Raw genomic sequence first — 22,574 nt, 5'->3', positions numbered from 1 at the left:
GATCTTAAGTTAGCTTTTGGCACTACCCTTTGAAAGGCCGACAGCTTTCTCCAAGGTGGTCCTGTTAATATTTGTATACCTATTCTGTAATTCAGTACTCATAAGGTGAGACTGTGACACTGAGCACACTGCCAAATGCTCTTGACTCCTAATACGGTGATTTTACTCCCATTAAATCCTCTTGGGGAGAACTTATAGGTTTGGATGGACCTTGAATGTAGCATGGGTTCCAAGGGAAAACACAACCAGCTTTCTTTCACCGTGCTTATAACAGGCTGAGGAGATTTTTCCTATTCTTGTGTATGACCTGAGGGCACTGACAGCTTCAGAAGAGCTGGCATAGAGAAATTAGCCCATTGTCCCTTCTCAGTAAAAATGAACAAAGTGGCTATTTTAGAAAAGAAGATAAGGCAGGAAAATTCATTGTGATACTTTCCTCACAATACAAACTGTGCCACGAGTTTTGCAGAGCCTGCCTATTCATCACTGCATTTATTCGCCATCCATCAATCTTTCTTATACACATTTTTATTTTGAAATAAAAAAAACTTCCACTCTTTGCTTTTAACTTGATGACTCATGATTTCATTTAGTTCACTCCAGTTCTGGTATTACGAGAAACAATGACAAAATGACAAATTTTTCAATGTTTACCTTCTTTGCCAGGTTTCTGTTATATGGTTCTTTCGGGGTTTTTAGGCTAAATTTTAGTAAGCTTAGGCTCTGCTTGAGTAGAAAGAAGCCTCTCCAATTTCTTTGACCCTTCCTGTTGCCTTTTGTATCATTTCTTATCTTATTCTACTGTATCTTTTTTGAGGTTGAATGACCAGAACAAGGCATGATAGTTAAAAGGTGTTTGCATCAGGAATTTGTACATCTATATAACAGTTTTCTGTTTCATTTTCTAGTATCTTTCTACAGATTCCTGGCATTCAATTTTCCTTTTGATTACGCACTGCTATGAAAATTTAAAAGCTGTGACTTACAGATCTCCTTCTTCAGTGGTAGAAATTCTATTTGTATGTTTAGTTGAGGGTGTTTTTACCATATGAATTATGCAAATCACGGACAATGCATTTTATTTTCCATTTTATTAATCTGCTACTCAATATTACAAAATGTTTGGGGTTTTTTTTCAGAACACTATGGTCAATTTTAATTTTGATCACTGAGGCTATTTTTGTACTATTTGCATTTTTTTTGTGTAATATTTCAGTCTCTTTTGTGGACTACTTAAGAATATGCTTGATCCCTGAGACAGTTCCATATGGGACTCCCCTAAAAATCCTCTCTTTTTCTTTTTGGAAAATGAGCCTTTATTGCTGTAATTTTTTACTTGCTTTTCCACCCAGTACTGATCCACAAGACAACTTACTACTTTTCCACAGGAGAGCTTAGTTTCTTTGAAAAACATTGTAACAGCTCTTGAAAATCCAAGACTGTTATTTGGGAAACCTTCTTTCCACATGATTACAGACTCCTTGGAAGAGCTCACACCTTTCAAATCTGGGGGGCATAAATTTGCTCTTCAGAGGTTTAATCTCCTCAATTATATTATGTTTATTTGCTTGATTATTAATAAAATGTCTACTAATAGACCTGGACTGAAAGTCATATTCCTCAGTTTGTGATCCTATTTATTTGAAGTCTTCTTCTTTTTTTTTTTTTTTTAAATCATGTTATCATTGTTCCCTTTTACAGTAGATGGCATAAGAGTGAGAAAGTAATTGTAAGACATGTAATTCAGAAATTTTATATCTGGGCTTCTTTGGACTCGTTAGAAGAATGTCATCTGGTCCTACTGATTTGTTTTAATATATATTGCAAACCAATTCTAACATTCTCTAATCAATGCCAGCCTTTCAGAGCAGGTGAGGTAAACGAGGTGTGCTGACTCCAGATGGTTCCCTTTATGACTATGTTTGTGTCCCAGGAAAGATTCGTCTTCTGTCCAAATCCACATGGAATAATAAATCTCAAGTTGTGCGTTTCTGCTCCTAACCCCTGAGAAATGCAATGTAGCCTATGGTTGTGACAATCAGGTTATCATTTCACAGGTACCAGTAAAACAGCATCCACAGCAGATGTCTGAAAGAAAGGATAAGTGGAAAAGATCAGTTGCATCTTATTTAGAATTTTTAAGAAAGTAGACCACTGTGATAAAATACTGTAATACCAGATTGTAATAACTTTAATCTAATAAACATTTTTAAAGGCAGTCTACACATGGCCTGAAAGGAAAGAGTCAGATTTTTTGCTTTCTTTACAGTACATAGTAGAAATCCAAAAAATTATGTGGGGAAAAAGGGGACTAATTCTCTTTTTACAAATTAAGAAAACAGAAATAGGGAAGGTGGTGGCCAATGAGAAGTGCTTGGCTTTTCTATAATGAAAAATTCATATTTTGTTTCTGCATACCTCTTTTTCCAGAATTTTCAAAAATAATCAGTTTCTTTACGACAGACAGACGTGTGATTTTCCTTTGCATTGTTGAAAACAACTTTTCTTGATTACTTCCTTTTAGCACCCATGTACATATACATACTTGGGGAAAAAAAGGATGTATGAACATTTCTATTGACATCCCTTATTCTCTCTCTTTTGGCTTTAGTCAGCAGAGATGTGAATTTCACTAAAAAAGGTTGTTAATCAATCTTTCTGGCATGACATTACTGATATTGTTATGGTTTAACAATAGCAGAGAATGAAAGCCTTTAGAAGGGAGAAGCAAAAGCTCTTTCACAGTGTCTTTAATATAAAGAAACAAAGATTACCTGTTAAAAGAAAAGAAAATTGGGTTATGTGCTCTTTAATTATAAATATGTGACAAGTTCAAATAGCCATTTGAAAATAATCTTCAAGAAGATTTGCTGGTAATGTGCATTGACTTTTTTTTCCTAGCTTAACAAAGCCTCTCAGTTAAGAATTTGTAGAAAATTTGAACAGAGTCACAAGGAATTAACTACTGTTAAAAATAACCACTATCTTCAGGAAGTTCTTTGCTACTCTAGCTACAAGAGGGGATTTGCTTTTCCTTAAGGAACATAAGAAGTAGTGTTCACTAAGGAACAAATCAAACCCACTCCTAACTGTGTTTATAGAGGTCTAGTATCTCCACTATGCAATATAAGTTGCATTGTTTTCTCTTTATTTTCCTATTCACGTTTTACATTTTTTGTCCTCAGGATTAAGACTGTGGCCATGATTGAGAAAAAAGTTGTGGAGACTTTAGACATCTTTTGTGTTTCCCTGCATAGCTTCTGTTGTTGGAGACATGAATAATTACAGAGAAACTCCAGTGTTTTGAATTGAAATTTGCTATAATTTGAAATGTAAATAAGTACAGGGGTAGGCATAATGTCTGATTGTTGAAACTGTTCTTCTAGAAGGTAAGTGGAATTCGAAAATATTTCAAAATCAGGCATTTAAATTGAATGCAGTTATGCCCTTTAGCTAAGGACTTTTGCAGTAAGTAGTGTCTCTTGATTGCCACAAAACCTTACCAACATTTTCCCCTTAAGAATGAGTTCATCATATGTAGAGAAAGTATTTCTAAGAAACCAGTATCTGGTAAACTATGAATGGGGTCACAGATAGCACCATTTTTCCACTTCCATAAGGAATGCCAGTGTTAAATACATGACTGTAGTTTAAGGTCAGTATGGAGCATAGCTACATTTATAATCCACTAATCCTAGTAGCTCTATCTCTCCAGCATCTCTTTAACAGCTCTTTAATAAGGCTTTGCATGAGTTTACAGCCTTCATTCAAGCATCACATTAAAGGGCAGAGGTCATGATGAGTAGTTCACATTCATCAGGTACTGTGTTTTCTTAACATGTTTTTCAGTGCATAAATAAACCCTTTACGATAAGTATTAATCAAATGGGATTTTTAAACTCCCTGTCATCTTCCTCCTTGCCTCATATTTGTTGCTCTTGATCTTTTCTCAGACCTTCTTTGCCAAACAATGGATAAATTTGAGTCTCTGCTTATTGTTATGTCACTATTGAGTCGAGATGATAAACAAGGAGTGCTTACAGCCAATGTGAAATGCATCACAAATGCACTTTCAGGTTGATCCCAGAATGTAGCGATTGAGGCACGGACCCAGATGGACAGGGAACCTCAACTGTTTATTCAAAGGAATGAGCTGGTTTTATACACTTTTCCAAGGCACAGCATTTCCTTATGTGGCGATCTTCACTACGTGACCTAACCCATATTGTCTCATCAGCAACACACTTCCTCAGTGTCCTTCTATGGGGTGATCACTCGCTGTTCACTGTCTGTCAGCTCCCGGCAGGCTCCTCTCCGTAGGGGTCTGTCTGCTGTGTGACACCTCCTCTCCCCAGGGCCCGGTGGAGACAAGCCTCTGTGTGCTGCCATGTGCTCCTTTGTGCTGCCATGTGCCTCTGCAGCACATCCCACAGCTCACAACCCAATTCTATCTTATCTCTCCCCACACCAGAAGATGTGGTCACTTGGCTATTTTTTTCATTTCCAACTCTTCCCTTCATATAGATAAATTGTTATAGTTGCATGCATCACAGTCAAGTAGACTTTTGGGACAATGTTGATTCCTAAAAGCCTAGTAATAAGAATGCCTTGGTGTTTTTTCTCAAGTTGTTCTGTCACATACACATGCCTACATTGCAGCTGGGCCCATTCATCCTGTCTGAGGCCCATGCATCCCTGTACAGGGACCTTTGTAGGCATGGACCCAGATGGACAGGGTCTGTGGTTCCTCTTTCTTGATCCTCCGTCGTAGACTTGTCAGGATAAGAATATGTCATGCAGGTTTAAGGCTTCACTTTTTGAATATATTATAGAGGAAATCTGGGCTTAGCTGTCATTCTTTTCTGAAGTACTGTGGTCCCCTGAGTCCATAGCACATGTTAACCTTATAGATGAGCAGCTGCACATCCAGCACAACCTCTATGCTCAAGGTACATGTGCAATGCTCAAGGCCATTCTGAGAAAGAATATTTTTTCAGGGCCAAAACAAGAAGGAAAACTATTAATATGAAATCCAGGGCCAGGTGGATCCTGCAATTCCAAGAATACACTATTTCTGTTCCCTCCCCTCAGGTAACTGGAGGTTCAAACCCGTGTTTTACAGTCCAGTTAAGGGATTTACCCACCTTTCCTCCTTCCACTTATAATCAGGCTGTCCCAAAATAGATTCACAAGTGCTTTTCTTCTTACTTAATACAAATAGTGCTCTTTTGAAGAGGTCAGGGACACACTCTTAGATCCCTGAGCATTGCTGGATGAATACACTTGGAGGGTGGCAAGTTTCTACCAAATTTCTAGGTAAACAGAGACGTTGCTCATTGCAGGTAGATGCCTCTGTCAGGTGAACAATCCTGTCAAGGCAAGTGAAAACTCTTGATATGGTAGAAGGTGTCTGAGTGGCAATATTCTGTTCTTGTGACAGAAATAATAATAAAAAAAGGAGATTGTGGTTAAGAATCATCTTTCTAAAATTTTTGGTGTAGAGAACACTCTTTTCTACCTGCTAGGAAAGGAAGTGTGCTGCTGCTACTGAGATGTGCCTGGGCAGGCTGCATACCCGGAGGCTGCAAGCTTGGCAGGCCTGGTGGAGGAGGGGCTGGGACATCCTGTACCCCTCAGCCAACACACAGAGCAGCACCTGCAGCATGGCTTGGGGGTAGGGGCAAGCTGAGAGGGTGTTGTGCTGTAAGGGTTGTAGTGGCAGACGAAAGGATGTCCTCACCAAAAGCCTGAGTTTGTATCCCATGGATCAGTCACATAAGAAGAAAATCCTGTGGCACTTCCTGTTTTTATCAGGTGGCATACTCTGTGACGTTCACTCCATGGTTAGACAGCACAGGGTCTTCAGGAATTTGGCTTTGAGGGGAGAGCTGAAGGCATTTGTGTAGGATTGCGTGAGCACATCTACTGAGCCTTTTACATTTATTCAACATATCCACTGATTTCAAGCAGTTGTATAATTGCACATAGCTCAAAGTGGTTATGGCACCCATTAATTTTTTACGATGTAATAACTCATATCCCACAGTCAGTGACCTACCTGTCATGGCTTCCAGTTCAGCTGAATGTGTTCTCATTCTGGGTGAATGATCTCTTAGAGAAAGAAAGAAAGTAAATTCACAAATTAATTTTATTCCTTTGCTTTAGAGTTTCTTAGATGTTTCCTTTTCTTGTGTCTGCTGATCTTCCTCAAATTTGCTAGACAAACTTTTGCATTCTCAAGCAGGGCTTCTTTTTCATCACCACAACAATATTTCTTCAACCGGGATTATTTAAACGTTTGAAAATGGAATATGCACCTTCTGCACAGGAAGATTCCTGAACTGAAATATCAGTTTTGTTTCACCAGTGTAAATCAGAAGTATCTTCACTGAAGTTGATGCAGTTGCAACAACCTAAAAATAGCAGAAATGAGAAGTCTTCAAGACCTAATACTGTGATTCCTTGAGTCATTGGTTTCTCAGTTTAAGCTTGTACCAATCAACTCAATCAGAAGTGGGAGGAAGAGAGAAAGAGAAATTAAATAGAATCATTATACATACCTTAGTTTAGTAAGCATGTGATATATTACTGTAAACCTTACCAAATTTTATTACTCTGGGATTTTTTATTTTCTTGTGTTTCTTTGGACAAAGAAATTGTTAGCTTTTGTCAGGTAAATGAACATTAACAAGCAAAAAGAAAATGCTTCCTCCTATTTTCAGGTCCACCAAATATTATAATTCATGTTCCTCCTTTTCTTTGCAACCCACAGCTATATATATTTCATATCATCATCTTATAAACCTGCAATCTTTTGTTTTGATTATACTGCGTTAGTTTTTGTAATCAAGTCTGAATCCTAAAAAAAATTCGTTTCCAGTTAACCTTTCCATACCACGAGCTTGCTAAATTCCTCTTAAACCGGTCAGTTGAATAATGCTTTTTTTGCGCTTGGAAGAGTGAAAATTGTTAGTTCACTATCATCTAATCTGCCCACCTTTTCTCTGTCTGGATAAAGGTTTAAATGTATAGATAAATACTTAGTGTGTCTAAAAAAAGAGAACCGACATAACAGTAATCCCTAAATCAGCTTTACATGCTGCCTTAAAACAGTGGAATACTTTGCAAAATTTAAATAGTAAACTCCAAAATCTAAGTTCATTGCTCTACTCTCAGGGAAGGGGAAGACCCACTGAATTATAGTCCAAGTGGTGGGTTAGCACAGCCATGTGTTGCTCTGGACAAGAAAAACCAATCAAGAATATGGGTCTTTTACAGTGTGACTAACCCACTTTCCACGTCAGTGACACCAAAGCAGTTTATCTGTTTTCTTGGAAACATGCCTGTGCTTCTGTCCCCTTCCTTCTTGAAATGTACTGCATACAGACCAGCTGCCAAGCCAGATGAATCTCACGGTAGGGGGGTTTGCTGAAAATAAGCAGCATGCAGATTGAAAATAGGACTTGAGAATAATTGCAGGAGAGGAACACCAGCATGACTTTCACCATTCTGGTTTCCTCAGCCAATTTCTAAATGCTTCATGTTCTATGGAATGTATTCTAGAAAAGAGGTATAGTGGCTTGAGCCATACCAAAAACTCATTGCTGGCAATGACTTTTCACCATCAAAGGAGTGGGTCAGACCCTCAGTCCCCAGCATCCTGCATCCAAGGCCTCATGTAATAGTGAAAAACTCCAGTACAACTATGTCCAAAACCGAAATCAAGTCCTGCCCAGCTCAGATGCTACCAGAGAGTAGGGGCATGTCCCTTACTGCCCAGACATGTTCCGCCTCCAGTGCCCCTGGATAGCTCAGCAGCTATTTCACAAGCCACTCTGCAGTGTATCCAGCACACAACAGACTCCTGAAAAATATTATAAAGTTGACTTTTCTTAGTTGACAGCTAGATAGACAATTACTCCTGAGAATAGAATCTGAGTTCTCACCTAGAAGCAGGGAAAGGCTTATTTCATGCTCTTATCTACCCAACAGGATACACACCCCTATTTTCTAGTGTTTCTCAACCATTATAGGCACTTTAATGCACTGTGGTAGAAAGAGGGAACATTTTCAGCTCTTCCTGTTGAAACATTCTTACTGTGAAAAAGAATACAAGGTTTATTGTTCTATAATGAAAGCAAGACACAACACAAAGCAAGACTGCTTTTTCTGTATTTTACCATAGGGGCAGTTATATAGATTTCTTGTCCTGATCAGAGGCTTTATAAAGATTTAAGGAACAATCACTGTGTAAAGACTGTTTAGAAAAGGATTAGGATTCAGATATCCTATTGCCAGTGTCTTAACCATTAAACTATGAACCAAAGACAAATTTCTGCCTATTTTTTTTTCCTAATGTTCTGATCCAATTGATCCTCATTTTTTTATTACTGTATAGCTTGATTTCATTATAATACCCTCCAGAATTTTTATATTTCTCCCTAAATATCTTTCCAGATAAACCCAGACACTCTTATAGGATGCTACATAGAGCATTAAAATATCTTCTTAGTGTGCCTTTATCCTCCAAAAGCCAAGCTTCTCATTTTGTTATGGATATTCCAGCAAATACACAGTGATATGAAATGAGATGGTAGCAAAAATTAAACTTGTCTTTTTGTTGTCCCTATTGGGGTATGCTTAAAGGTGCTAGGAGAAAGCTTGCCAAGCCATTTCCTTCTAGAAACAGAGAGGGAGAAATAACAGGCCGAGCCATGCCTTATGCATCAAGCTTCTCATGTAAGTCAATACTGAGGAAGAACTAAAAATCTATCAGGTGGACACATCTGGGATTAGAGACCAACTAAACTGATGTATACAGTCATTGTTTGGGACTGCAGAAAAATTTAGGATCCCAGCTCAGATTTTAAATGCTTAAATCCTTTAGTAGGTCTGATCCTACATTAAGTAAAAATGTGTATGCCTTCATCAAAGCATCAGGTAAGCCAACAGAATAAAGTCTAGTGTGTTCTCTACTACCATGTATATCTTATTTCTAGAATTTCTTAGTAGCGTGGAGAAAGACTGAGACCTGATTGCAGATGGTTCCTGACTTAAGAGATAATGTCAGGATCCATCTCAGGTGCCCAGAGCCTTTAGTCACTGCTGGTTCTGCAGTATCACCCCAACAGGACCTCTTGTATGGTCTGATCTAGCCCCCTCCATGGTGTCCACTCGAGACCTTAATAAGAGGCAACACAGTATCAGATGTTTTCCCCTAGCTACGGATCAAATAAAACCTGTACCTAGATGAAAGCACGTGTGCTTATGCCCCTACATGTGAATCATGACTAGTCTGAGGCCCATTGTTGGACATTATCTTGGTGAATTTGGTTTTCAGTACTTCAAGACAGGCTGCTAGAGCCTCTGGGGTTAGTCAGAGATTCCTGAAAACCAGAATAACCAAAAGGACTTTTCTCCTAGCCACCACTGAGGTTACCTTATTTTTTGGCATTAGCACAGATACTATAAGAACTGGCCAGTTCTCTTTCAGGACTGTTTATATTACAAAGGAAGTTAGGTCTGATCCTCCAGTTACAGACTGTGCTCCAAACTCTCAAGTGTTTTAGTTGTTCAAAAACACATGCATTGCATGTATATTTGGCTTTAATGCTATAGTCCTTATTCAAGCAAAACCACCCACTATGGTCAAAAATAGTAGCGTAATTTGGCATCCAGTTACAATCTATTCTCAAGTGGCATTGTTCTCTTACCCCCACTGTTCCTTCTTGCTTGAATAATTATTGTTCTTCTCTCAGATTTCTCCAGCTTTAATAATTTATTAAATCTACTAATTATTTTTCTTTCTCCTTCTATATAAGAGAAAATAAAACTTGACAAAATTTCAAAATGAGGTGACAGAATTCATACAATGTTATCATATTTCTTACATATGCTAAGAGGACTGCAGTGGATTCCATATTTCCTCTCTTTCCTCTTCTTCATACAGTCTTAACATGTTAAATACTTTTTGGAATCCCTGGTAAATACTGAGCAGATACTCCAGTCTGGTATTTGGAAAAAACTCCACATCTATGTATAATTATTTTTCATCTATAAATAAATATACTCTTATTTTCTAGGAAGATGACTTTTATTACATGGAAAGACAGTAAAGACAAAGTAAAATGTTAGAAAAAGATTTTGTTTCCCTTCTGTTGGAGATCTTCCAATGTGAAAATGTTTCTAAAACCTTGCATGGAGAGATTTTGTATTTCAAATATTTTTTGAGAGAAAATAGCATTACAGTCTTAGATCCTAGATTTTTCTAAGGCTTCTTTATTTGTAAAGAAACATGTTTTTTAATTGTGTATGTATACATATATGCAGTCATACATGTACATGCCAACAGTTTTAGAGTGCCATCTGCTGTCATATGAGACTAAATAGTGTTGTTTCTGTTAAGTTTTTAGGATCAATAAAGTTGTTGTGCCCTTGAAAGGTTTTCTGATTAAGTTGCACTACCAGACAAAGCACATTTGCAAATTGCAGGAGGTACAGAGGTGTTTTTTCCCAGCCTTTGGATGTACAGAATCATAGAGGCATAGAACAGTTGGGGTTGGATGAGACCTTGACGATCATCTTGTTACAATCCCCCCTACGAAGGGCAGGGACACATTTCACTAGACCAGCTTGCTCAAATCCAATCTGACCTCCCCATCCAATCTGACCTCCTGAGCTTGGAGGAGGTGATCCTTGAATATTCACCAGCTTTCTTGTGCCCCTCTTCCCTACAGGGTTTTATTGCATGGCATTCTCTCCAGTCACAGGAACCATCCCACCACAACTCTGTGACAATAAGATTGTAGCCCTTATGGTTGTGTCTAACTTTTCTTGTTTATTGCACATTTCATGTGAGTTTGATAGGGGCATTTAAGCTGGACTCTTATGAAGTCAATTTGCTGGCAGGAATTTCTTTGTGCTTCTCTTTAGGCGCTCTCCTGATGACCTGCAATCCCTCTCCAGGTTCTGGGCATCTCTTGCTGGCACTGGCATCAAACTGGTAGGGGTGAGATGGATTAAGGTTCCCTTCCCTCAGCATCTTTAGTTTAAAGCCCTCTTCACCAGCTTGGCAATCTTATGACCAAAGATGCTCTTCCCCTCCTCTGACAGATGGACCCACACATGGACTCCTCTGTACTGCATTCTGCTTGAATTCATGTGATTGCTGAATCTTCCTGACTCACCTATCTGCACAATCTCTTTATTCTTTTGGTAATAAATGAAAAATTATTTTTGCAGAAGGCTTGTGCAAAATATTGCTGATTTTCTCAAAATGCTAACCTATCAAGATCAAGAGGTTATTTTCTTGCTGGTCTAGAAATAAGTTGCACAGAACACAGGCAAATGTGAACAGCAGCAGAGACTGAAAATCTAAACTTCTTCTCCAGGAAAAAGGTCTGATTTAAGAATTGAAGCCGTAGAAAGATTAAGGCAAAAAATAAATGTTACCACTTGTCACAGCTTCCTCAGAGAGGCAAATCCAACCCCCCAGCCATATGGCATTTCATTCAAGAATGAAAACTTCTCAAATGCTGTGTCTCTTAAGAGTGTTCAGTACTTCCCTCTGGTGGTCTGTCCCATATAATACTTCTCAGAGAAGAAATTGGTTAAACCACTCTCTTTGAACTTAGGACAATTTGTGAAGATGTAGATGCACAGAACTTTGTATTACTTTTCAGATGGAGCCTGAAGTGGCCTCGACTAGGAGGCGGTCAAAAACATTTTAAAATTATAGAATGTTTTCTAACATGATCTGGGTTTCCAGTTTGGATTAGGTAGGTTGTATTTGTGAATTTTAACTAAACTTCAAAGCCCAGGAATATCGCCAGAGGACATTTAGCTCAGTTTTTAAGAAAGCAAGAATGAAAGCAGCCAGTAATATGTTGGGCAAGCTGACTTCTTAATCCCTTTAGGAAAGACAGCCAGGGGATCAGCACATTTGCTTTTTTCTGACATCATTGTACAGCTACACCTCCCACTCTACCATGATGTCTGTATGGGCTGCCATGGTTATTCTATATTCCCCATGAAATGTATTTTTGTAGAAATTACGACACTCTAATAGAACGACTTTGTGTACTTTTGCTACTCATGTATTTTCTAAAACAATAAATTTTCACTATTTCCTTCTTTTAGCATTCAAATATAAATACATCTAACCTCAATTTACTGTTACTGTCATCAATATTTTCAATTATTTTTGGTAATGAGCACCTAAAATAGGCTTTTAATATAGGCATTCACAGAAAAAAAAGAGATGAGTTAAAAGGAGCTAATAACTGTGGGTTGCATTTGAAAAATGGTGCCATATTCCAATTAATTCTCCTTTTCTGAACCCATCTGCTTTTAAATGTAAGTTAACTACCATTCGTATTGCTGTGAATGACACTTTTCTGTGAAATATTTATCTTTCTGCTCTTTTCTCATACATTTATTTTCATAGTCTTCCTTACATACTTTTATTCACTACTGTTATTATGTAAATACTTAGTCTGTAAAATATGTCCGTTTCTTTAGAAGCTGCTATCCTCTTCACTTTTTCACTTTCTTCTACAAGACCATATTTTAAAATCCAGTTTTTAGTTAGTTACTGCCGCAGTGACTTAAACAGCATTCAAGGTAAAATATAGGAACATCTGGACCCAAATTGGAAAACTCATTCTTTTAGCTCTCATGCTGAGTTATTGCTGTTTTTCAAAGTTCTGTGGTGGTTTCAGATTTTGGAGGATGCAGGAAAGACAAGGATATCCAAACCATAGATCTATGTTGCATGTATGGGAACTTAAAGAGAATTAGGTATGGACTTGTCCTGAAAAGTGTGATTTCCACTGGAAGAATGGTTTGAAAAATAGTACTAGGTGGGAATTCAATCCATTTGTGTCAGCCTTCAGACTCTTCTTATACAAAAATAATGTGTAGTAGAATATAAGTGAGACTAATCTTGTCATGTAAACCTGACAAAAATGAATATTTTGAAGGTCACCACTGAGGTCAATATCTGAAATGGATTTCAAATTCCTGTATTTCACTAGGTATCTATTTCAGCAGAAAAAGTACAGAACAAGATGCTCAAAAGTCTTGCCTAAGATTCTGTGTTAAAAGATTGACTGCTCTATTGGCTTCCCACACAATCAGGATCTGAGAAAGATAAATGATAAGGTATTACCTATAGTCTGTTGGGGTCCCTCCCCTGCCGTGTAGCCCTGGGAGAGGGGCCCTGAGGGCACAGACACGGGGTTTCCTGCCCCTGCTCAGCCTCGTTCCCATTGGTTGGTTTGTGTTCCCTGCGCGGGGAGAAGGACCCTTGGTCCCGTGACTGGAACAGTTCCTCGGCAGAGCTCCGGCCGTGCGGCTGGAGAAATAAACATCTCTGAAACAGCTATCAAGAATCTGTCTGTCCATATATATATTTCCTTTCCACGGGACTCCTGGTTTGATATATGCGTGTTGCAGGATCCCCACTGCAACAATAGTCCATCAGAAATCTGATAAGAAATTTCACTTTAAGTAATAATATCCTTGAATGGAAATAGAAAGTTAAAAGTTTGGATTTATTTTTTTTTGTGAAAGAGGAATCATAATTTTAAAAAATCCTTTTAAGAAGAAAAGTAACAACAAACAGAAAATCATCTCATTTTCAGCTTTTTCTTTAGCTAGACATCCCATCTTCCTAAATCCCTGAAGAGCCAGTAACATGACTCCACAGGCAGGTGTAAATTGTGTAGCTAAAAGAATGGCATCCTGACACACCATTTAGGCTGTCTGGCAAGCAGACAGGTGAGAAACCAAGCAGAGAAGCATGCATTTTGTCTTAAATACTTAATTCCTTAGCCAAGGTTGAGAGAATCAACATAGAAACACGGAATATTTTAGTCTGGCTTTTCAGACTATCTTAAGAGTAGTCTGCATGGTCAGAATGGTTTCCACTGGGGGTCTCAAAGCACTTCCCAAATGCTCTTGAACGGAGTCTTGTAATGCATCGTTTACATTGGGCAAGAAACAAACATGAGAATTGATGGAAACTTTTCCTTATGCTGGAGATGATCCAAACTGGCTTTGCTGAGCACTCCTTTCACTTCTAGTGGAAATAACATAAATTTTACAGTATTCTCTAAGAGAGAGAACCTGTTCTTAGTCTTGTTCTTCCAAAAACACAGATATATTCTGGCAAGAAAAATGGAAGCAAAGGAGAAAAGGTAGATTCTGGTATTATAAATAATTCTTACTTATGCTTAAAAATTGCTTAAACAAGAGCCAGACTCAACTTCCACAATAATTAAATAGAATACGTTTCTTTTCAGAATTGTGCTTTACCCATTGGCCTGCAAATTTGGCAAGAGTTTTACACGTCTAGTTTTATTAATAAAATTTTTAAAACATACGAGCAACTATTATAAGAGTAAATAATGCTCACTTTAAAAATGTGCTGCTGTAAGTAAAAAAGTGGAGGACAGAAGCAACTCATATCCCCAGTTACCGCTGAAAATAGGAAAGTTTAAAAAAAATGATGGAATTTGAAGCCTTCAAATGCTGTTCAGGTTCCAAATATTATTCTGTGAATATATGCCATGACTTAATACATATTCAATATGTGCTGTTTTTCTTGACCTAAAACAAAATAAACCACTATGTGTCCTCTTTTTATATGCAATATTTTCTTTTTTTCTGTATGTGTGTTCATTCACTATACACCTTTATCAAGCAGTTTAGATCAAGGAATTTCAATTTTTATTGTAATTGAAACAGAAGCACCTAATGCAATTTTTAAGGTCTACAAAGTGCTAGTGAGGTGTCAAACTGAAATTAGTGTCTGGGCAAGACCTTTCTGTAATTTTCTTAAAGTGTCAAATATCAAGGTCAGATCTGATTACATCAATAATACAATGAGAGGTAAAACAACCCCTGGGGACTATTTACTCAGCTTCATGGGACCGGGCCTTTCACTAGAGATCATAAATCAGAAGAAAAATGATGATGTTTCCCACTCCAATGTGAAAGCATTTATTTACTCCTTTGAGCCTTTATTATTACACTACTCTTACAGACCTTATCATCATACAGTTACTGTGGTTCATTAGTGCCTTCAAAACAAAGGGATTTACTTTTGGATAAAGCAGATCATTATGTCTTCTGTAACTACCAGAGTTTTGAGGAAAGCTAGCAATGGCATCCCTAAGTCTTTTAGAAAGTGTTTGTATAGCTCTTGAAGATCAGTGTTGTTCTTTAACATTTTACTGCTCTTCCTTCATTATGACTGAAAAAGCTCCCATCAGTAGTCATTGACACCAGAGTAGAATTAATTTTGATAGCGTTCCCAGGTATAATGTTCAAAGTGCAAACATTATGCTACTTAGGATAATGTGGCCTTGCAATAATAAATATCCTAATACATCTTGGATTCTTATTTAAAGAAAAAACTCTTATTCAGCTATTCCAGCAGTGGAGAATAGTGCTGGAATTACATTATCAAACACAACAGCCATACAAAGTGAAAAAGAAATATATTTTAACAATCTTAATATATTTCTAAAACTGGTAGATATGGAAGATAAAAATACAGGAATACAGTTCCTTTACCATTTTAGGAGGTTTAAGACTAGAGTTTTAGGGGAATACATAATTTTTTGAGCAGTCACTTTAATCTTAGGCCTTTGGTCTCCTATTTCAAAAGAGGGAAAGAGAGATGGAAATTGTCAGAGCATGGCAGTTCACTCAGATTCCTACAGCAGGGTGGGAAGAATTGCTGCTTGGAGAAGCCTGTCTTTCTCCTCTGACTACAGGTTGCCTTGAGCAATCAGCTTATACTTGATTCCTGACATTTAGAGAGCTAAAATTAGGCAAGATAAATTCTACCTTATGTTAAATACTTCTCCATGATGACAGAAACATGAAAAAGACTGCGAGGTGGAAGATAATGGGATTATCTGCATTGCTTGCGCCAGAGATCCACTGAAGAACCTTTGGTCCTCAGCTGAGCTTCGAGTATACAATGCAGAATGCAAACACAGAACAAGAGAGCACAGCCTGCCCTAGAGAGCTTATTCATTCCTCACTGTCAAAGATACTAATAGTTCTACCAGAGCAGGAGTATCTTCCCCTGCTGGTCTGCTACAAAACTAGGATCTCAGTCATAATTCAGTAATTAAATATATAATACAAGTACATAATACATTAGAAATGAAAAAATGTTAATACATTATATTGATATCTTCTCTGATTCTAAAGGGTGCCTTAATTATTAAGCTTCCCAGAATAAAAAGTCCGGCTTCCATCACAAGTTGAGAACATTTAACAAATGGAATGTTTTGAGAATTCAAAAGCATTTTTAAGCATCTGTATTCCTATTCTATGTGTATCAGGTGAAGAGATAAAGTTTTCTCTTTAGCTACAGGTGGGCTTTTGTGTGAAGGCACTTCCCACTTTCTCATTAGAGTATGTGGAAGCATCATTTTCTAAGAGATTTAGTTTAAAGATCCAAGGCTAAAATCAGATAAAATCCTAGGAATTTCAGGGTACATATCCCAGACCTGTTATCCATCCATCATGATTGTTTTCTTGATCCCTCAGGTTGTAGTCATATAGTTTCAGTGTCGACTGTCGCAGAGGATACAGGTCATAACAGTGGGCAAAATCTCTGCAATATTGGGTGTTTTTTCTTACAGGACAAGCCATATGATTTGTCTTTGGCCAGCTTGTTTTGTCTTTTCTGTGTGACACACACAAAATATAGATATATCAAATCCTGTTTAATATCCCATTCAAAAGGGTGGCCCTGCTAGATACACAGTCAGCTTATGACTGGCATGCCAAACTTTGCCAGGAGGATGCTGTAAGTCCTTCTGTATTGGAGACTGAGCTAGAACTGCGCCATATTAACTAGTCTTTAAAATTCCAATGACCTCTACAGGAACTAAAAACATTCAAGCTGCAGCATTAAGAAACAAGCAGCAGGCATTCCAAAATACATAATAGGTTACAATGCAATATTTATTTATTACTAGTTTGCTTTTTAACAAGCTTTATCACAGTGTCAAATTTTTAAACATACCTGAGTGTTGGAGTTTATGACAATTAATTCATTTATTTTCATCAAAAAAATCCTGTAGGCTACTTGCTTGTGAGGCATACTCTGTGAAGTCCAGTAGATCAAATATAGCTAGACATATGGTAAAATCTAAGATGAATATTTAGGGACTAATATATAACTATAACTGTAGTTAATTAAGAGATAATGGAATTTGAAAACAACCTGTTGCAGTTTCTTAGCTGATAAGTAGTGTCATAACTAAAATTTGAGAACTTCCATCAGACTTTGCTAGACACCTCAAGAGATAGATAAACCCCTTATTAAAAGGGTTTAGATAGCTATAGCAGAAAATTAAAAGCTGATGATTCATTTTGCTATTACAGAAGAAATAACATTACATTGAATTTATAAATTATTCTTTTTGTCACAGAATGTGTAATGAATCACAATTTTTGTTCATCACTTGCCTATTATTAATTTAACAGGCATAGAGACGGTGTAATATATTTTTTCCAGTTCTAGTTTTTATTAATAGAAGTCTTCCTTTTCAGGTTTAGCATAACGATCAAGAGGAATGTGGTGTTGGGGTTAAAAAGGAGCAAAGAAAATAAGCCTCCTCTAATTTCAGTTCTCCTGCTTTATATAGCAGTCTGTTTAACAGAGAAAAGGATTCTGTTCCTCACAACAGCGCGCACATACACACACACACATTATGGGAGAGTGTTGTACACTGTTTTAATGAAGCCACAGACTACAACACAGGGATTGTGAAGGGGTTTTTTGGGATACAGATGCTTACCCGATTGCAGAAACATGCAGGAATATATACATTTTGTCTTTCCTCCAGCTTATATGCAAACAGTTAAAAAGGTAATTAAATGAATTTTATTACATCAGTGATTCCATAGAAAGTATTTATTTATATGTGTTTAGATATAAAATATCACCTCTCTTTCCATCAGATAACTGTACTTACTCCTGAACCTACTTTCAACATTTCTCTTTCTCTGGAGAAAACAGTACAAAAGTAAATAAAAGCAGAAGTTAATTTTCTAAATGTTCATTTTTGAAGCTATCAGTAATGTATATAAATATATATTAAAGCTCACTTGAAATATATTCCCTCTTTTTCAAGATAAAGCATCTATTATTTATGTGGCATTTCTCAAAATGAAAACAGTGCAAGTCTCAGGAGTTTTAGAGGAATTCGGCATGGCACAGATACAGTAGATATAGTGGGTCTGTGTTGAGTGGGTGTTTGGATATATCAGCAACAGAGAAGCGTCTGGCTTTGTCTGTGTTGCACAGCTATAGTACCCCCAAAGGTTTCTTTGGCTTTCAAAGGGAATCCTTGGAGTGCCTACAGTGTCTGACTCCAGGAGTGCTCTCAAGGACATCCTGACCACAATGTGGCTGAAGGAGGCTGGAGGAAGGAGCTGCCCTTTCAGGCCCATCAGAATATCCTTAGGCAGCCTGTGAATCACGCTCATATGGAGCATGCCAAGTGCCCAGCAATTCCCAGTTTAGGTCTCACCTGGGAAAGAGAAAAGGGATGTCCTGCACCCACAACGTCCCATTAGATGGCTGTCTTTTAGGAATACCTGTGGTCCATTCAGCAAATCCATATATTTTTGGTCTCTTCTCACCACAAATGAATCTGCAGTCTCAGGTGACAGTCTCGTATCGTAATTGCAGAATGGTTTGGGTTGGAAGGCTTAAACATCATCTAGTTACAACCCTCTGCCATAGGCAAGGACACCTTCCACTAGACCAGACTCCTCAGAGCCCCACTGAACCTGGTCTTCAACACTTCTTGGGCTGGCATCCAGCTGCTCTAGACAACCTGTTCCAGCATCTCACCAGCCTCGCAGTATAGAATTTCTTCCTTAATATCTAATCTAAATCTACCCTCTTTCAGTTTAAAGGACAGATCTGCATGAGATGTAGCCCAGGTCAGTCAATTATTAAGAGTGAAAAACACATCAGTAAAGCAAAGACAAATTGCACTTTCAGGGCAACCTCTTTCTGGGGTAGGTCCTAGAATCTTTGGATTCATCTATTGCTCTTGACATACAAGCAGGTTGGATATGCCCCATAGCATGTGCAGCAATGGGATCCTCCAACACAAAATATGCCTTGTTCTTTTCTTGCATGATGCTCTCTAGGACCTTTACTTTCCCACTATCTTCCAAGCTCATTTGTGATATTTTGTGACACATACTAACTAGTGCAGTGAGTGCATTATAGGGTCTGTTGACGGTACATTTTGGGCTAAGATGGTATTTCATGTCATAGACAGTATAGAGTGGGTGAATACTATGAGTGTCTTGCTAGACATACTGTGAGGACCTGTGGTATGTCTTGATGAGAAAACCTTATGCAGTTTGATTATGTCTGAGCTACTCCAAAAATGCCCAGGGAATTTCATGCATTGACATCAAGCATGAGCATGAAGTGCTCTTGCTGGCATGATCTTTTTGAGAGGTTGAAAAGAGTAGTGGCCTCCCAGCTTTCCCTCAGTTGCCTCAGGACTCCTGTCCCTTATCTTTTCAGCCCCAGAGTTGCTCTAAGCCCTTCTAGCCCATCCTTTTTCCGTCTATCACTGAACTCTTCCCATCTCAAAGCCTTCCTTGTCCTCTGCCCAAATATTTTCCAAACCCTTCCTGGTCCCGGCTCGCAATCCCTGACACTTCCTGGCCACAGGCACAGCTTTTGGCATTGAGGTTCCAGAGCCCCTCTTCTGCATTGTCTGCACCCTATGGGGGTAGCTGCTGCCACACCAAGCCACCACTGTTGTAGGCGTCTGCTGGTACCCTTCAGCTCAGTTCCACTCATGTCCCTCCAGCAGCAGTTGTGCACCTCATTCTGGCAGGGATTTAAAAATACTGCTAAGAGGCATTTATAAAACATTGCCCTAGATGCATTTCAGAGGAAATGTTCAATATAAAGGCAGAAAAGAAAGCCCTCCCTGAAGGAGCACTTTCTCCTCCACCAGCCACAGAGATTTTCTGGGAGGATCTTTGAGGGTTTATTTATTTTGCTCTCTTAAAAGGATTGGCAAATGTTTTTAGGAACCTTTGGCTTTGTCTCAAAACCTTAACAAAGAGTTAAAGAGCATTACATAATTTAAAGGCAGCAAAGGCCAAGTAGGTCATCCAGTGCAACTTCTCAGCAGTGCAATCTGGCATTGTTCAATGTATTTGGTGGTGCCTTTGTCCATTCTAGATCTGATTTACAAGGGATAAGGCTTCTGACTATTTACATATTTTAATCTTTAGGAGTTTACAACATCAGAAGTGGAACACGTGACTTTCTTTCAGATAAAGAAAGTTCTCTTTTACATCATACTAATTTCACTTATGTCAAAAGTCTCGAAAGTCAAAACATACTCATATCTCAGCAGCAACCTAAATAAAAGTGGAAAAGAGCTGCTCAGTCATTCTCTCTCTTTTCTGCTCATTCGCAGGAAAAAGAGCTCTGACTAAGCAAGACCTCTCTCTTTCTACAGTTGTCAGTGCGCCTCACCTGTTTTCAACCCTGACGTCCGCTCTTCTGGATGTCTCTTTTTTTTCTCCCTTCTCTCATTTCTCTTTTCACTTTTGACCTTTATAGTCATTTGCCAGTACCTTTTCTCAGAGGCTTTGGGGGATTTTATGAAATACTTCAGACTGTTCAGCAAAGCTGTAGGATGACTGAAATTCCCAGTAAGTCTTTCTGATTTACTATAATGTGTGGAGGAACTGCTGTTCCATTGAAACAAATGAGGATTTGGTACAGATTTCTTTGCGGTTCAAATGCCATCTTGTGTCTGCTGTTTTTCAGCTTCGCTTTTCACTTCCAACAAAATTTTGAAATCACTTATTCTGATACAAGTTATTTGATCCCAAATTTTAGAACAGCAAATAAGATGTTGACTTTTAGCACTTGTGTCAAGCAGGATTTTGTTCTAGCAGGCAACAGTACTGCAAATTTGCATGCTTAGTTATGCAGGTAAGAAAGAGCACATTGACTTAAGCAGGACTACATAGGGGCACAAATTCATTATGGATGATTTTGTGATGGTGTCATTACCACATGACAAAATGGAACAACTAGGCTTGTATTATTGAGGAATAAATAATTTCAGAGGATTCGAATTTGGTGCAAAACCTTTATTAAGGCCATTCATAGACTTCTAGAATCATAGAATATTCTGAGTTGGAAGAAACTAACAAGGATCATCAAAATTCTACTCCTGGTACTGCACAGGGCAGCCCAAGAGTCACACCATGTCTCTGAGAGCAATGGACAAACGCTTCTTGAACTCTGTCAGGCTGGTGCTGTGACCACTTCCCTGGGGAGCCTGTTCCAGTGCCCAACCACCCTCAGGGTGAAGAACCTTTTCCTGGTATATAAACTAAACGTCTCTGACTCCGTTTCATGCTGCTTCCTTGAGTTCTGTCACTGGCCACCACAGAGGAAAGATTGGTACCTGCCCCTCTTCTTCCTCTCTTGAGAAGGTTTCAGACTGCAACAAGGTACCTCAGTATCTTCTTCTCCAGGCTGAACAGATGAAGTGACCTCAGCCACTCCTTGTATGGCTTTTTTTCAAGAATATTCATCATATTTGCAGCCCTCCTCTGGGTGCTTCTAATAGCTTTTAGTCTTGTACTGTGACACCCAAAACTGCCCCCAGCACTCGAGGTGAGGCCTCCCCAGTGCAGAGCAGAGTGGGACAATCCCCTCCCTTGCCCGGCTGGTGATGCTGTGCCCGATGCCCCCCAGGACACCCCAGGTTGGCCCTCCTGGCTGCCAGGGCATTGCTGGCTCATGTTCAACTTGCCATTGACCAGGACCCCCAGCTCCCTTTCCACAGCCCTGCTCCAGGTTCTCATTCCCCAATCTGTCCATACATCCAGGGATGCCCCATCCCAGGTGCAGAATCTGTCATCAGCAATATTTGTGTGCAATGAAGGAAGGTAAGAACTGTACTAAAACTGGAATTGAAATAAGAAGATATCATAAATATTTATGCTCTCTAGTGCTTGGGGTGCCATTTGAGTTGTCAAGTCCTTTTATATGCAACCTTTCACCTGTTGTTGGAAGGACATTTCTTTGCTAATATATTTTTGGAGCAAAGCATTTCTTGTTGTGATAGTAAATTACATGATTTAAAATTTCATTTGTTAGGAAGTATTTACAGAGAATTTAAGTTAAAATTAACACGATGTGGCCTCTGCCTGAATGTGAAAATGCAGTGGATATGGTATTATCTGTCATACCACAGGCTGGGACCTGACTTCTGAGTTATTTCTATCTACGTGTCCTAGATGTACTTGAAATAAATCTATTATGTAATGAGCATTCTGTCTGGTCTACCCAGACAAAATACATGCAAGTTTTGCCTCATTGTAATTTTATGTGCTCAGTTTTTAGGAGGCACTGTTTTTTTCCCATTGGGCTGAAATATTCATAAGTAAAAAAACCAAATTTGCAAAACCTGCATTTTTCCACAAATCAAACAAAGTGGAAACCTAGTAAAAGGTTCAAGCTATAAACTATTAAT

The 22,574-nt window shown here is 38.4% G+C and overlaps 1 long non-coding RNA gene across 1 annotated transcript in view; it reads right to left on the bottom strand.

Annotated features, from left to right (window-relative positions):
* Nucleotides 1-1,071: 1,071 nt before the first annotated feature.
* The window catches only part of LOC125324318, a 73,146-nt gene continuing 51,643 nt past the window's right edge, over nucleotides 1,072-22,574 (bottom strand). Inside the window, exons 2-3 of the long non-coding RNA XR_007202926.1 lie at nucleotides 6,059-6,111; nucleotides 1,072-2,088 (exon numbers count right to left, since the gene is read on the bottom strand). This is a non-coding gene — a long non-coding RNA (uncharacterized LOC125324318). The remainder of the gene's footprint in view (nucleotides 2,089-6,058; nucleotides 6,112-22,574) is intronic.

The sequence above is a fragment of the Corvus hawaiiensis genome, chromosome 4 (genome assembly GCF_020740725.1).
Source record: "Corvus hawaiiensis isolate bCorHaw1 chromosome 4, bCorHaw1.pri.cur, whole genome shotgun sequence".
Classification (NCBI taxonomy): Eukaryota; Metazoa; Chordata; class Aves; order Passeriformes; family Corvidae; genus Corvus; species Corvus hawaiiensis.
This window is presented reverse-complemented; position numbering and strand designations above follow the sequence as displayed.